The sequence below is a fragment of the Haliaeetus albicilla genome, chromosome 2 (genome assembly GCF_947461875.1).
Source record: "Haliaeetus albicilla chromosome 2, bHalAlb1.1, whole genome shotgun sequence".
In the NCBI taxonomy this organism is placed as follows: Eukaryota; Metazoa; Chordata; class Aves; order Accipitriformes; family Accipitridae; genus Haliaeetus; species Haliaeetus albicilla.
This window is the reverse complement of record NC_091484.1, coordinates 26,477,437-26,494,808: the sequence shown is the minus strand read 5'-3', so window position 1 is coordinate 26,494,808 and position 17,372 is coordinate 26,477,437. Positions and strand designations below refer to the sequence as shown.

Below are 17,372 nucleotides of genomic sequence, written 5' to 3'. Positions count from 1 at the left end.
GAGGGGAAGGGGGCGGGGGCAGCCCGGTCGCCCGGCCCCGCCGACGCCGCACCGGCGCCGGCCAGGCAGCCGAGCCCCGAGGCCGCCAGCGTCCCCGCTGCCCTCGTCGGTCCGGGGCAGGCGGACGGGATGAGGCGGCCGGCAGGCGGGGGATCGGGGCCGGGGCTGCGCCTCCCCGCCTGTCAAATCGGTATCACAGGTTGCCGCAAAAATGTTAATATCGGACAAAGCCCACGGTTTCTGCAGGCCACTGGTGGAACACCCAGGACAGTTTACCTAGACGCGCCCTTTGCCTCCTGGTTTCTCAAGGAAATGCATGGGAATTGGGCCATTCGCTGCACTGGTTTTCACCCAGTACTTGAGTATGGGAGAGAAAGGGCTAAGTCCAGGTAAGATTTCCCAGCAAAGCCTGAACCAAGCCACTTGCACTGTTACATTTCCATTCTCGTCTGATAGCGTGTATGAACCCACTCCCAATTCATTTTTGCAGTTCAGACGGTCTCTGAACACCTGCACTGAACTACACGACAAGTACTGTACTCGGCTGTAGCAGACCCCGTAGCTGTAGTATTTCTGCACACTCAGGGCTGAGATTCAGCAAAGCACTCAAGCTTATTCACCAAAACGCTTGGGCATATGTTAGTTTTTAAGCATGCATGCAGCTCTCCTTATCTCTGTGTAGCTTTTTCTAGGGCACAAATGCCAGTTTCAAACTTACCTTTCTTTGTGAATCAGGACTGTTTAAGGACACACATACCACCTTGAAGAAGAATATGTTCCTAAACCAGAGCTAGAAGGCAACTTCACAACTGTGTAGTGTTTGCAGCAAAAAAGGGCAAGCAGAAGCAAATTAACCCAACTTCTGTCTGTTAATTTGCAGCAAACACAGAAACTACAATTGGCTGATTAGCAAGAGACAACACAAGGGTCTTCAGCTACTCAAATCTGAGTTTACACAGAATAAATGCCTCTCACTGCCAACAGCTAGCATTAGTGGCACATGCAACTGAACCAGCAAAGGACACTTCAGTTCCAAGTGCAGACAAAAGCAGAGCTCTTCAGAGCAGCGTGCCTTACTACGCAGAGGTTTTGCTGTCAGGCATCTTGTAAAAAACTATTTAGTCACTCTTCAAAATTTCACGTTGCAGTTGTTAAGAGCAAAAATGGACATTTGAGTCACAAATGCTTAAATACCCCCAAGTTACCATTTTCACAGCAACCTCAGCACAGCTCTTTGTAGGGATGTATTCTTTGTCCTCAAGTTAGATCTTCCTGCTTGCTTAAAGTCACCTTTCAGATGAAGTACACTACAGCAGATGACAGTAAATTTTAGTTTGGATATTTATATGAAGTGTTGCTGACTAATGGTGGCATCAGGAACCATAATGCTGACCGCTGGCTGTCTCACATTCAAATTCCCCACTCTAACAATCCATTAACAGAGCACTGTTTTTGCATGGAGTCTACTAGCTGATTTTAAAACATTAAAACAACAAACCTAGGAAAAGGAAAGCTATGACAGCATAATAAAATACAAATGCCTACCAAATACCATGTGCATGCAAAGACATAGCAAGCCATATAACAGAAGAAAAACACTTTTTAAACTTTGAACGTTGTCAGCCAACCATCGGATGCGATACCTAGAAATATCTTTATTTTATAGCACAATTCAAACAATCTATAGGCAACAAGGCAGACAATCCAGGTAGGATTGCCAGGCTAGACCTTTTTCCACCTGGCTTCAACTTCTTACTCTTTCAGACTTCCCGAGTGACTCAGCAAGGCACTTAATCTCTCCACATTCATGGTACTCTCCTATTCCAGCCCTACGAAGACAAATCAGCAATTGCAATATGTCAGTGATAGCTGCCCTGTAAATGTCTCCTGTAAAACAGCACTGAGCACGTAACACCACAACGCGTACTCCATTAGCTTTTCTGCTTGCGGAGAGCTCCAAGCTTTGGCATGCTGCTAAGAAGATAGTTTTTCTGTCCAAGGTACAAATATACAATCTTACAAGTAGAATTAGTTCACCGTAACTAACCTCACCTCAGTGTTTTGAACTGCAGTACATTTAAGCACCCTATTTTAGAAAAATCTCTTCCCAAAGATTAGGAGATGGGCAGTTAGGCATGATAGCCCAGCAACACGCTGGCTACTGAGCTACACAAACTGATAATGCTCTTCACATGCGTATTAAGAATCTCTTTTTCAGTGTTATTAACAGCTTTCCTGAATACTTTTAACTTTAGTGACAGACAATTTGTTTTCTTTCATCTTAGCCCAGGAAAGCTGTTCAGCACATGCCTGTGTTTCTCCGTAGACTTATCCTTAAGGATATTAGGTATCCAAGCCTCCAATGTGGCCATGAGGTTAGCGATACCAACCCATCTATCCACAGACATTGAATTTACGTGCATGTATTTGTACTGGATCGTGGTGTCAGTTTCGGAACACCAGTACTGAAGTACTAAAGTCAACATAGTTACGCTGCTATGCCCTACCTCAGAAACACTACCTGTTCTTTTATAACCAAATTCCATTGCCCCAGACATAGCAAATACACCTACCCCACTAAGGATTATTTTAAGGCTATTTGAAACTTTCCACTAATGTGCATTCAAACACCACAGACCACAATACAGTGCCTTTTTCTCACTCGAAGAGCTAGATCGATCAGACTTTTGCCACCTGAAATTCCAAGGACCCAAGAACAAACTTGAGAAACCCTATCCCAAAGGAGTTTTCTCATCTGAAAGTAGTTACAACACAAAGAAACAGTGTTGGGTTTTGTCTGTCCCACCCTCCCCAAGTCTGGTCCTATATTACTGTTATCTGAAGTGCAAGAAAGTTTCCGTTTTACTTTCATGCCTTCAAAAAAAAAAAAAGCCATTTGACATCACCATTTGCAGTTGCAGCAACGAGAAAAGTTCCACAAACAGCTGACTAGAATCCTTAATCTGCTTACTGTCAGGTATTTTAGTAACACAGGAAAAAAATGGAACAGCAATAACTGAAGAACAGTCAGCTCACATGTGTGGAAACTGCAACCTGCAAGCTTTTCTGGGGGCAATGCTCTGTTTTCTGTAACATTTCTGCATAATCACACCAGAAAGCATGCTCTTTAGTGCATGCCTGTACACCTGTTACAGCTGGGTCCCTGGTTCTTGACTAGGGCTCCTGAGGCTCAACTGCAACACCAGCAATAGGGAATAAAATGCATTCGGGATGAAAACAGTTGACTTTACCTGTCACTGCCATCGAAACACACGGAGCATTTCTAAACTTCAATCACCATCTCCAACGAGTGTCACCTGTTTCTCTGTTTAGCCAACAGGTTTACTCTTCTTTAAGGCAGGTAAAACAGCCCTCCGGCTTGGATGTGTCAGGTGGAGAGGCTGGCTCTTGAAAGTGGAGCACGGAAACTAATTTGATGGGAAAGTGCTTCAGGTGGACCGGTGAAGACAAGACCCAGATGCGAAGTTACCTAACTGAGCCCGTACTGCACACCTGCAGCCAGCTGTGTAACAAACCCCAGGACAATTTTACAGGTCTCAGTCAGGTAAAACTCCCTGCTGGTTTCCACGAGGGAGCTCTAATCGATCAAAAGCTGCAAGAACTGGATCCGGCTTTCTCCCTTTTAATGAAAAAGGTTGATCTGGAGCTACGAGAGCACCAGATTAAACCAACTCGGCAAGCCCTAACTCTCGCTTTAGCGGCATAAGGAACTTGTCCTGCCTTTCACCTACCAACCCCAGAAATTAACCGTATCGGCTCTGCGTCTTCGGTAGCGGACGGGAAGAACCCCACCTAAGCCGACATACAACCATTTCACAAGTAACGGAGCTGTTCTCCGCCTGCCACCTTCGTACGACAAGCCGAAAGCGGAGACGGCACGGGCGATGGGAGGCTCGCGGCTCCTTAGAGGAACTACGTCCCCTTCGGGCCAAGGGGGAAGACCAGCGTCCCCGCCCGGGCTCCCGCTCCCCCTCGAAGCCGCCGGCGGGAAGACCCGGGCGGAGCGGCGGCGCCGAGGCGGGAGGAGGGCGGGTGGGCTGCCGCCCGCCCGCCCGCGCCACGTGCGCCGCGCCCCGCTCCGCGCCCGCCGCCAACGGCCGGGGCGCCCGGGCGAAGCCTCGCGCCGAAACCGCCGCCAACGGCAGGGGCGGCAGAGCCCCGCGCGCCCGCCCCGCACTTCCCCTCAGGTGCGCCGACCGCCCCTACCTGCCTGCTGCCGCCGGCGGCGGGAAGCCCCCTTCGCCCGCGCCGGGTCCCTCTCAGCGGCTGGCGGGAGGGCAGGAGCGCTGTCCCTCCGGCTGGGCGAGCCCCATCTGAAGAGGAGTGAGGGAGCCCGGCGGCTCCACCGCCGCCGCCGAGGGGAGGGGACGAAGGGAGGGGGCGGGCGCGCCGGGCCGGGCGCTGCCCCCCCCACCCCCCGCCCGCCCTCCCCGCTCGGAGCCGCCCGGCCCCAGCGGTGCCGGAGCCGCCGAGCCTGCGGCAGCGCCCCCTGCGGGCTGCGGCGAGGAGGGAGCCGCCCTCGGCCGGCGGGCGCGGGCCAGACCAGCCCTGCTCCGCTCCCCCTGCCCTCCGCGGCGTTGACCCGGCTGCGGCGGGGCGAGGTCCGGAGTGCTGCTGGAGGGGCTCCGGGTCCCGTTCGCGTAGTCCTCCGCCCCCCCCAGCCGGGAGCACCCGGTTCCTCCCCGGGGCCGCTCCGGCTAACCTGATCGCCGGGGGAGGAATGCCGCTCGGCTCGCACTGCCCAGAAGCCGCGAGCGGGGAGGGCTAACAAAGTCCCCCCGGTACTCCCAGCCAGCCGGCTGGTTCAGGCTAAGCGTCTGGCGTAACCGGGGCTGTAAGACCCACCGGCCGCAAGCAGCGCGGGTGCCTCAGCGCCCACGGGCTGGGGAAGCAGCAGCAGCGCCGGCCTGAGGGAGCGGGGGGGGGCTCGCCCGGCTGCTGAGGGGCCCCTGCCCCTCCGCGCCCGCATCAGGGCTCCCGCTGACCCCGCGGTGCCGCCCGAGGTGTCCTAACAGGGAGGAGGGATAGGATGGCCCCGGCTAAGCAGAAAAGAGTTCTTACAGGTAAAACACGGCCCGAGGACCTGGGATATCAGGCTTCACTGTTTGACTTTGCCCACCCGTGACAGCTGCTCAGGTCCTGATCAGCTGTGGCGATGCCAAAGCGTGTTCTTGTGAGAAGTCTGGCTGGCTTCCCAGAAAACCTCAGATTACGTGGAGAACTGGACTTGCACTTGTCGGTGAAACAGGTCCTAAATGTTTGTGGGATACAGCACCTTTGTGCCACAGCTCCCCTTCCGTATAATCAAATTTCCCCTCCCTACCTCACAGGAATCCGATGAAGACAAATTCATAAACCTCTCTGAGGCACGCCAGTTTGACAACGATAGAGCTCCTGGAGCGTATCCGCTGAGAGACAGATGCTGCAGTTGCATCCCGTCCTCCCCCCAAATGGGCATAAAGGTACATACACAAAACCATTTTGAAAGCAAGATCTCTCCAGCCATGCAAATTTTCCAGGAATGGAAAAGAGCGCAAAACAGAACCAAATCAGTCTTATGCTGCAAAGGTGTTTGCTGAGCTGGCAAATCCTGGAGTACTGCTCCTGAGCACTCTGAGGTGTGACACAGAGGGCGGGCAATCAAAACACATTTGCTAGCCCAAACCAGGATCACAAGTCTTCCAAATTAAAAATAATAACAATTCCTTGCAGTGTAGCTGAAATACTCCGCCAGAAAACCCTGACCCTCTAATTAGGCTTTAACATCATACTGCTGCACATGTTAGAAATATACACTGTAAACCTGATTTTTTTCACAGTGCAGATAAAGTGCAAATAAAAAGCAGCATTCTACTGAGCATATTACGCAAAAAAATGTTGCTGATCAGTAATTTGTTCACAGCATTAAAATCAAAGATCAGCCATTCTATTTATGCGTCCACAGAAACAAACTTACTTTTATACTGCAGTCAGATTTACACACAGCTCATCTAAATATAATTTACTGTCATAAACAGTATGATTTCCCTTGTCTTTTCTGCTTACCTCTCCTGTGTTACTATTTTTTTAAAAGTAAAGCTATGATTTTTTTTTCTTTGCACAGCCAGGGCATAATAGCCTAACCACAGAACTAACCAAGTTCTCCAGAAAGCCAAGGTTTCCCTTAGTTTTCCCTGGACCTCACAAATCTTTTAGCTTAATAACAGCAGAACTGAATTGCACTGAAATACATCAGCGAAGCCTCCAGGGAAAATCTGCGTATTAGCACCAAGGCAGGTTGCACAGTCCCCGAGTAACCGTTGGGCAAGGCTGCTGGGTTCCTTTGCCATGTCACAGCCGGGAACTGTGGCAGTGCGCTGGATCTGCATCCTGCTAGCAGGACACAGCCTCTCTGCATGCTGGGCTGCTCAGCTCGGCTCTCTAGACAACAGCAAGAAATCCAGGATGCCCTGCAGGAATCAGGGACACCTCACATGCCTGTGGCTTTGGCAAGATTTCCACAAAACGTGTTTGTGGCCTAGCTGTAGACTGCAGCCCACTGCTTGTGTAAGCTGCAGTAAGGGACTGTGAGAGGAAGGAGCAGGATCCAACCTCCGCCCGCACTTAGCTAAGTCCAGGTGAACGCCAAGTGTGTGATTTCTGTTCTCTACCTTACGCTCCAGCACTCAAACCGTACTTCCCGTTCTGAGGCACGGATACAATAAGGGCCTTGAACGCCACCCTGCAGTTATGTGCCCACGCAGCTGCACGCCTTGACGTTTCCTCTGCTTGCTGCTATTACCTGCTAGTCTCCTGCTAGAATTGCTGAAGACCCTTAACAGGGCAGAGAGCTGCCGTAAATTAGGGCAGAACTGCTGGAAGTTCCTCCGTCCTCCTGTGGGTGGCATCAGCATATCTTCGGTGGATCAAGGCTTGCTTAGGAAAGAGAGAGGAGAGGGGCGGTATTCCTGCTTGCCGGCAGCCAGCATCGTTACAGCGCGAGTGCTGCTTTTGCTAAGAAGCTCACGTAACCCAGTAGATCTTGAAATTAAATGAATGCTTTAAAGTAAATTACCGTCACTCCATCAGCCCTTTTCATTCCGACAGAGCAAGCTCCATCACACCTTGCGCCCATGCCCTGTACACATTGCAGTTATCACAAGAGGAGGGGATGCAAATGCATGATTAAACCCCTCAGCTTCTACAACTTCAGCAAAACCAGACCTTTATCACCACCAGGAGCAGTTTCATATCTTTTCATGTAGGCCTCAATGAAGTGGTTACAAATCGATGAACATGGATGAATCACCACAGTTGTCCAACAGGACACAGAAGTCTAAGTAACCAGAGCAGGGTTGTTCTCTGGTTTTGTATTGGGTTTGCGTGGCAAGGTTTTGGTAGCGGGGGAGTGATTACAGGGGTGCTTTCTGTAAGAAGCTGCTGGAAGCTTCCCCTGTGTTCAAGAGAGCCCATACCAGCCGGCTCTAAGACGGACCCGCCGCCAGCCAAGGCCGACCCAATCAGCGATAGTGGTAACACTTCTGTAATAACATATTTATGAAGGGAAAAAAAGTTGCTGGGACAGACAGAAATGGCAGCTGGAGAGAGGAGTGAGAACATGTGAGAGAAACAACCCTGCAGACACCAAGGTCAGTGAAGAAGGAGGGGGAGGAGATGCTCCAGGCACCGGAGCAGAGATTCCCCTGCAGCCCGTGGTGAAGACCATGGTGAGGCAGGCTGTCCCCCTGCAGCCCATGGAGGTCCACAGTGGAGCAGATCTCCACCTGCAGCCCGTGGAGGACCCCACGCCAGAGCAGGTGGGTGCCTCAAGGAAGCTGTGGCCCCGTGGGAACCCCGCACTGGAGCAGGCTCCTGGCAGGACCTGCGGATCTATGGAGAGAGGAGCCCACGGAGCAGGTTTTCTGGCAGGACTTGTGACCCCGTGGGGGACCCACGCTGGAGCAGTGTGCTCCTGAAGGACTGCACACCGTGGAAGGGACCCACACTGGAGCAGTTTGTGAAGAACTGCAGCCTGTGGAAAGGACCCACGTTGGAGAAGTTCATGGAGGACTGTCTCCCTTGGGAGGGACCCCACGCTGGAGCAGGGGAAGAGTGTGATGAGTCCTGCCCCTGAGGAGGATGAAGCAGCAGAAAATAACGTGTGATGAACTGACTGTAAACCCCATTCCCCGTCCCCCTGTGCCGCTGTGGGGGCGGGGGGGGGTGGTAGAGAAGTTGTGCCCGGGAAGAAGGGAGGGGTGGAGGGAAGGTGTTCTGAGATTTGGTTGTATTTCTCATTACCCTACTCTGGTTGATTGGTAATAAATTGAGTTAATTTTCCCCAAGCTGACTCTGTTTTGCCCATGACGGTAATTGGTGAGTGATCTCTCCTGTCCTTATCTGGACCCACAGGCTCTTAGTTATATTTTCTCTCCCCTGTCCAGCTGAGGAGTGATAGAACAGCTTTGGTGGGCACCTGGCATCCAGCCAGGGTCAACCCATCACAGTTTTTAAACTGTCATGTTACAACTGTCATGCTTGTTTCTGGTAGCTGTATAGATCAGGAAGGACCTTATCACACTGAGACAAGTCAGTGCACAACCCCAAGCCAATATGCACTCTCAAACACTCAAGTGCTAATGCCCAAAGCTATATGGATGTTAACTACTAAGCAAACAGTTGCCTTACCTGCACAGTATTACACAGCCAGTATTTCTTAAGGCTATGAAAGATGAGAATACAAAGCTCATTCTTGTGTTAATTTTAGAATACTTTTTTCAGAATTTGAGAGTGCCTTGTACTGTTCAGTTGCCCATATGACTAAATTGCACAGCCTGAGACCATAATCACAACAAAGCTTAATCAGCTTATGCCCAGCAACCACCACCGACTGTAAATGGGGGAAAACATGACCTTCAAAGACAGTTCGGGAAAAGTGGTTTTGTTTTTTTTTCTTCCCCTGCTTTCAAAGCATTTTAACCAATATAGGTTGGTGTTTGTTGGCTTTGCAAGCATTGGTCTGCTTACCTAACATTTACACCTGACTTTTCTACCAGACTTGTGTCAGATTTTGCTTAGGAACTTCACTGACACTGTTGCTTGCAAAAGGCCTGGGTTAATCACATTAGAGACCAAATACTTGATCACCACAGTGACTAGTGAGGTGGCACCCCTTTGTTTTAAAGCTTAAGTATGTGATAGAAGGCTGAGGTTCAAATCATCTGCCTTCTGAAAACTGGGTTGTTTTGGGGTGTTTCCAGGATCAGAAATCACATATGCTGCCCTAAAACTCATCTCTGATCTATGCTGATACAGGATCAATTCCAGTTTTCCATTTCCTCCCATGGATTTGTCCTTAACAAAGTTATTACCCCCCAAAAAGCAAGATTTGTTCTCCTGAGATTTAGAGTTATGAATCTGTGTGTACAATAGTCATCGTGAGTAGGTGGCACAGAGACCAAGCGGTTTTTTTCTTGTCAGCAATGATGCTATTCTTAGTTTTGTATGTGGTCCTTATGTGTGTCATAGATAGGCACAATAGATACACATTGGCAGCTTTGATAGTATTCAGAGAGGAGCCGATCTCCCAGTCCAGGAAATTTTCCTAAAATTCTCATCTTATTGGCAGCAGAATTTTAATCAACAGTTCCGAAGAGCCTCTGCCAGCACATTGTTGCCTTTAGAGGACTCAGAGCTACTAAACGTATTAGAGAAAATGAAAATGACACCAATTCTGATTCTGAGGTACACAAAATCACTTCAGCTTTTCCTGCCCAGCTTGCTAAGGGGTCCCCAAGCCATTTTGCCATGGGTGGTACTGTCGCCCTTCTCCAGTGTATGCATCCCTATTGTGCAGTCTCACAAAGCCAGCCCTGCTTAGTGACATCAAGTCAATCAATAGAGAAGACAATAAAAATAATCCTACCTGTGAATAAGAACATTTGTCACTGCCCAAAACTTAACAAAGGAAAATTGAATCATCCCTCATCCTCCCCAGAAAAGTCACAGGGGATTTCTTGTGGCTGCAGTGACAGTGGCCACCAGTGATGCCAGAGAACATTGCCCGTCTTGTAGCAATGCAACTCAGCTGCAACTCTAAGTAAGTAGACGAAAATGTAGAGCTTATGGCAGTTGTGCTTCCACCTGTGGAGTTTAGGTCTTTAGTTCTACTGATTTCAGTACCTGTCTGTGTGGTTCTGGCCCGAGGTTTTACTTGCTAGTTTATGAAGAACCATATAGCTCAGCAGAGATCAGAGTAAGCAGCCAACCAAGCACTTTGCACAACTTGCACAACTTGTGGCCATGTTCAGACTTAATACTGCATAAAACAAAGAAGTTCCTTACAGAAGGGGGCCTGTAGCTTCTCTATAGGCTCTGTAACTGTATTCAAAATGCATTCAGCTACAGCTACTTTCATTTCATGCTAATGAGATATCACAGAGATACATTTCACAGTGTTAAAGTCAGTGCCCTACTGCAAGTCCCACTAGTACCACACTCCGCATATTCCATGAGTTTTCATGTTGTCAGACAAGTAGTTAGGAGAGGCTGTGCCTCTCTGCCACTACGGTATCACTGTTTTGGCTCCATTTACCCCTATATGGATCTTGAAGCGCCGTATAAGCAGCCAATATGGCCTTCCACTTCCACTGGACTGGTGATGCAAGACCTACCCAACACGTAGGATGCTGTCATGGCATCTGGCAGCATTGCAAACAGGTGTTGGCCAGGGTGTCATAACCATACTGCCTCCCATATGGTGACAAGGGATGGAGGACGCACAGATCGCAGTGCACGCAAGGAAGATGTTCGCAACCTTTTTTTGTATATCTGAATTTAATGTGGGTGAATTTAAAAGACATTTAAAAATGTAAACTAGCTATATGAAGATCGTGGAAAAGTGAAGACAGATCACAGCATCTAGACAGAGAGATATTGTTTTAAAGTGACATTACCTCATTGAACAAAGTTTTCCTTATAGCAATGGTGGAACTGGGAGGAATTACAGTAGGCCTCATCTAATATACTTTGGTGATAATTTGGCAAGGATATGCTAATATAATGATACTTTTTCTCATAGCAGCCTCTTCAGTGTTTTGGCAGCCCATAATATTTTTTCTGTGCCCCTTCCACTGCCCCTAGAGCAAAGTAGAGAATGAGAAAAGGTCACAGATTTTTAGCTACTGCATAGCATGTGCATTTCTATCACTCTGTCAAAAAGCAATTGATTATGCCAGCCTCGTGCTATTTTCCTTGGAAAGGAAAACTCTAAAGCTTGTTTAACAGTAAGTGTCTGTCGGTTCCTCTCAACAATTGGCTGAGAGAGAAACAGCATCTTTTGTTAGAAATAATGGTTTGCTTAAAAACACCCAGCTTCTTTTGTGCTGAAGTTTCACACGCAGCAGGAGTGTTTCAGTAGTAAAAAGTCTTTACCGTCAGGGTCAGAGGTGTTTCTTTGCAAGGTACCATGGTTCCTGGCAACACTTACAGCCCTGATATCATAGAAGATATTTAATATCCCATATTCCCTGTATCCTACAGATGGTGATTTTCATCATTTTTATGAGAATAGGAATAAGAAGGTACTGTACCGAATGGGAATTTACCAATAAAAGTACATTCAGAGCCCTTAAATATCTTACCTTCATCATTTAAAGGCATCGTTAAGCCTGTTCTCTATAACAAGGTAGTAGTCTATGAAGGTAACATCAGTCTTTCATTCTCACAACAGAAAACTCCTCTTACACATATCCTCTAAGCAAGAAACAGAGGAAAAGCATAAGTTCATTATCTTCTGATGCAAAGCTAAGACTGCTAATTGCTCTGCATAGTGTTTAATAGATAAAGGGGACATCTTAATGTAGCTGATGAATTCCAGATTTATTGACAAGATTCTTTAGTATTTCACTGCAGAAAAATGCTAACTCATCTGACTTGTTCCTACATTGTCTTATTATTATTTTTTTTTTATTTTAAATGTCAGAAGCAGCTCTCCTGGGCCAAAATTACCTCTAGTGCAACTCTCGGGTAGTCATGCTGTTAAGTAATGCCTTCTTTTCAGCAATAATTATTATGGAAACCATTGCTTCCATCTTCTTACCCTTTGCTGAGGAAAGCCAGTTGTCATGTCCAGGGCAAGCAAAGAGAGGCTGTGAAGGTGGTACTCTGAACAGGAGAAGGGTTGGCTTCACTGCTGGAGGAGAAGGAAGAACATTCTGGCATATCTTTTCTCTTTCATGGGCAAAGCTAGAAAGCCTTTGAGATTCCCTGCAAAGCAGCTGGGGATAAGTGTGGAGAAGAACGTAATTTTATCAGCAACCCTTGGAAAGCCATTAAAGAGTCAGAACTAAATTCACCAACGTCTGGCTGTAAGCATTCACAGATTAGTCACAATGACATCTGTCTTCCTGCTTCTTTCAGTAGTTGACCCAGAAGCAGCCACAGCCTGGTTTTCATTTCTGTATTGTGCAATGGTATCAGTACCTTCACCTGCAATGTTATTATTACACATGGCTGCTTCTGCTTTTTGCCCCTCACTCTTTAAAGAGACTGCTGGTGACCTGGAACAGGTAAGAGAAGGCAGATTTCCAGTGAAGGAGTAGTCAAATGGACAGCTTCAGGAGCTCATAGATAAATGCATGAAGAGGAATTATAAGAGAAATTCAAGGCTTATGAAAAATGGATTTTGTCTCCTCTCTCAAAACATCAGATTTAGTTCTGCTAAACTTTAAGTTCAATTTTTATTGCTGCAGAAGCTGGCCTGGACACCAGCTCCACTTCTGCAAAGCATAAGCTGGTGAGATTTCCTGCTGAATACTAGTACTACAAGTAGCAGCCAGTGATCCCAGCTGAAACTGAAGCCCCCTGTGTTGGGGCTTTATAGGAATAAAACAAGCAGCCAATCCCTGTCCCAAAGCAGATGAATAGAGGAGGTAGACATGAGAGGGCGAACAGTGGCACAGGTGAAGCAAGTGATTTATTGAAAGCATGCGTTAACAAACCAGCCTCAGAGCCAACAGAAGATCCAGAGCTTCCAATCACCCCTTCCCAGTCCAGCACCTGGTGTGCTAAACTCCCATGAACAACCAAATGGTCACAACTCACCTACAGGTTTTAAGCACAGGAAAGTACTTACTATTAAGCAGGTGCTCCTTATTCAAGAAAAGGGTAAGCTTTACAGTTGGAAGTGTAGAACATTTCAGACAACGTGAGCCATCTAGATTGGGATGAGCCCTGCATTTTCAGAAGAAAGGAACAAAATTACCCCCAAAATCCATATGTACACAATGGATTTTTCACATTTGGTTAGGGAAAGCTATAGCAAGGACAGGGTGAGGAGGATGTCAGATGTCAACAGAGATGCCTGAGCCACCCTGCCAGCTGTTGTGGCTAGTGCTAAGAGAAAGATTTACCACAGTAGCAAGGGTGGAAGAGGCCTTCAGGGGTGATGAAAATACACACTAAAAGCATTTTACACAAAAGGATGCATGAAATGTGTTCTTTGCAATTATTTTAACTAGTAACATGAGAAGCAGGATGCTGACTGTTTTCTCTCTTGTTGTTTCTGCTCTCCTAGCAACAGGAGAAGTGTTTTAAACAGGTGTGAGCAACAGAAATTCAAACAGAAAATAAAAATATGCTGAGTGAAACCAGCATAAGGTGACCCTTACAGGGAGATGTTCTGCAGGGGAGGGTGTTCTGCAGAATTTAATGGGGATCAGTCACAATAAATCACATGACAAGACAAGGGCTTGAAAAACCCCCACCCACTGTATTTGTAACCTCACTTTTCAGAACCTATGACTATTTAAAAATCTAGTTGTTTAGAAGGACCGCAGCTTTTCATGCAGCACAGCAAATCCCAACCCCTATCTGACAAGATTAGGAAGGAATTTTGCCTATGCACAGGTTATTCTACATTAATCACCTGCCCACTGAGGCAATGTTGCTATTCGCAAAGATAAGGTGTCAGAACAAGATGAAGCATTGGTCTGATTCAGCATGAAAGTTCTTACATGCTGCTGCTTAAGGTTTCCCCAAAGTGCTGACTTTTATCCTACCTGACTTTAGTTCATACACAAATATAAAAAAAAAAAAAAAAAGAAAAAAAAAAAGAAAGGTTGCTATCCTCCTTTCTTTAGACTGCTGTGCGTGCATGTGTTTTTTTTCAGCCTGTAGTAGGGCTTCCAAAAATGGGGTCTGTGATGTTTCAGTGTTTCAGTCATTTTGCATCATAAATAAAAGGACTGAGGAACCCTTAGATTTCCTACAGAAAGGCTTTCCTTTGTACTGTGGCTAACACTCCTGAGCTGATATTTTTCTGCATAGTTGCTGAAGATGGAGGCTGAAGGTAACGAGAAGAACTTCAACGGTGCTGTGATTTATGCCTAAGTTTTAATGAGAAGGAGTTATCTTCTGGTGTGCCCCTTTTTAACAAATTCTTTTTTTCTTTTTTTTTTGCAAGTTAACAAAATATTTCCAAGAGTCTACCCTGATGCATCTGAACTGTTACCTGTGAAGAAGACATTCAATCATCTGCTAAAAGCATTTTTATATAGCATCTTGCTTAAATCAAAAATGTTAGCTGAGGTTCTAATTCATGACCAAAGGGAAAGGGCGCATGTGTGCATCTGTGCCTCAGAGCAGTTCTGATGCTCCATGCAGGAGGCCTATGGAGAAGTCAGAAAATCATTGGTTTAGCCTTTCTAGGCTCCTTTTTTATTTTCTCTGTATGTGTCCTGCCTCTTTTCATGAATCTTACCCCTGGCACTTCATCTGGGCTTTCATTTTTTTCTCTTCCATCTCTTTCTCAGCCCCCATCTACTGACTCTTCTTTTCCAGCTCTATTTCACTAACTTTAGGTTTGGGTTTATTTTCCTTTCCAAACAATATTCAGGACTATCAACATTACCATTAATGACATATTTTATCATTTTATTAACAATCTTTCATTACACATCTGCTGTACTGCTGAAGTCAATTAGGAAAATAATTACCTTCCTGTGCCTGAGTAGCAAATTGGCTTAATTCCAGAAAAAGGTGTTCCCCAGGAAGGCTTCCCACTAAAATGTAGCTTACGACATACACTAGCCTGAACGCTATTGATCCTATTTACTGAGTCCTACCAAGACATGGAGTTTATTTCCTGTAGCAAACTCATCAGTGATGAATCAGTGGGTTCAGCAGCTCCTGTCAAAAGATTTGCACTTGCTTACTGGAGGGAAGCCTACATCATCTATTATCGACAGACTCCCCTCAAGGGTCATCATTACCTAAGAAAGAGCCTGTTATTTCTTATAAGCCATACTCTAGCCACATGCAAATCAGCTGCTGAAGTCTTTCCAGGTCCTTGGAGGCCATCCACAGTAACAGCCAGGCCCTGAGTACACCACCAGCCCTGACTGTCTCTGCCCAGCACCCCCAGGACCATCAGACCCTGCCCCAGCAATGATGCAGTGGGGCCAGTCTCCCTCATCACACGGCCCTGCCCTGCGCAGCCGTGGGCCGCACTGAGCTGGGCCCAGGTCCCATCCCATCCCTGTCCCCAGGGAGATGCCTGATACCCAGGGCTGGGGCTGCCTTGCTCCTCACTGGGATGATGGGACAGGCCCTGGCTGGTGAGGTCCTGCCCTGCTGTGCTGGGAAGTTCCCTTGAGTCCTTGTACCTTAGGGAGTAGTTGGCCCTCACAACATCCTGACAGTAACCACTACAAAATCTCTACATGCTAGACTCACCAAAGAGTTGGTAACACTGATACTGATGGGTTAAACAAAAAATCCCATTTCTGACCATGGAGAACAAGAGATTCTCCTCCCAGAGAGGAGCTAGTAAGTGAAGTATTTGCCCCAGCTATGGACAGAAACAAATACGGATCACCAGGAAGAAATAAAAGGGACGATCTGGATAGGATAACAGCAGCATGAAGGTATTGCAGCCATCTCCTCCTCTCCTGCTCCCATTTGGTCCAGTTTTTATTCTTGACTGCATCCAGTGGGCCTCCCTCCTAGCCCTGTAAAGTCCACACTTCCCAGCTGCAAGGGCAACAGGACCTGCTACATGGAGGTCTCTGTAAGAGCCCTGTCAAGTTGCACAGAATCAGACAAGCCACAATTCAGTGTCTGTACAATTGCAAATATTCAAATATTGTTTGCTATATCTGTTCCACAGGCTGCCTTGATTCATCCACAGATTTGCCCATTGGCTGGAACACGCCCTCTGTCCATGAGAGAGGAAGAGCACATCCACCACACCAGCCACCTCTCTGATACAGCCCCTACCTTGGCTGACCATCTCCAACCTTCGTGTCAAGATCCCTCAGGACTCCAGAGTTTGACCAACAACCAACATGAGCCATTGACACAGGAGATCCTAGGCTCTGCTTGTGACTGCATGAAACCAGAGAGCAGCACGTTCCTACCTTGGCTGGAGCTCTCCTCCCCAGGCCATCCATCTTCTGCTTTCTTTTCTGTGACTCTTCCCAAGAGAGTGGAGTTGCAGTGTCTTTCATCTCCACTGTGCCGCCCATCAGTCATGTTCCCAGACATGCTTTTTGATCTTCTTTACAGCCCCACGCCTGCTGTTCTGCTAACAGAAGTCATTTTGTGTCAGTGTTACACAGCATATTGTGAAAGGTGAGCCCTTCATCTCCCTGCCAGGGCCACCCCCCCAGCTTTCCATCGAAGTGGTCTTTCCTCTCTGTACAATCCCCCTGTGCTTGGAGAGCGCACATCAATTAGAATGGTGGCAGGCAAGTACTTCACACCTCTGAATCAAACACTTTTCACTGTTGCTTTCAAGTTTTATTAATGTTTATTAATTCCTGTTGCTATCTTGCCAAAAGCATTTTTTTGAGAATGGCAAAATAATTAGAAGTTATCCGCATTCTTTTTTTTTCCCCACCTGGATGCTGCACAAATTGATTATTAAAGTAAAGACTAATTCATTATCCACAAATAGTTCATAACCCAGATACACTGCCACCTGCACACATCTATTCTTGGTAGCCTATTGAAGTATTCTGCCTCATAAAGTCCTTCACTTCTGAAGCATGACAACAAAAAATTGCTGTGAAAACCTAAGGGCAGAGGACGACTAACCCCTAACTCCAGCACTTGTAAAGGTGACAAGTCCGCATTTTATTTTATTTACCAGCTACAGTATAGCAAGAGAAGAGTTTATTCCCTTCAGTCTGGAGCTGCCACTATAACATTAACAGCAGCAGCACTTAGACAACTCTTTCTATTTCTAAAGCACTTTACATCCATCAACACTTTGAGCCCCACAACTCCTCAAACAAGGATAACAAAAGGAAGAAAACTGAAACAACTTGCATTGAGAAATCACCCAAGCCACAATTATCTTTCAGGAGCTC

General features: G+C 47.1%; 1 protein-coding gene across 7 annotated transcripts in view; it reads right to left on the bottom strand.

The window, feature by feature from the left end:
- Nucleotides 1-4,364, bottom strand: part of CPNE4 (copine 4) — a 246,293-nt gene extending 241,929 nt beyond the window's left edge. For 3 of the 7 annotated variants that reach the window (XM_069811709.1, XM_069811755.1, XM_069811747.1), the window contains exon 1: nucleotides 4,228-4,362. The gene's annotated coding sequence lies outside the window, so the exon portion shown is untranslated. Of the gene's footprint in view, nucleotides 1-4,218 lie in introns of all 7 variants that reach the window. The other 4 variants (XM_069811730.1, XM_069811738.1, XM_069811719.1 and 1 more) reach the window with 4 other exon arrangements.
- Nucleotides 4,365-17,372: the final 13,008 nt, after the last annotated feature.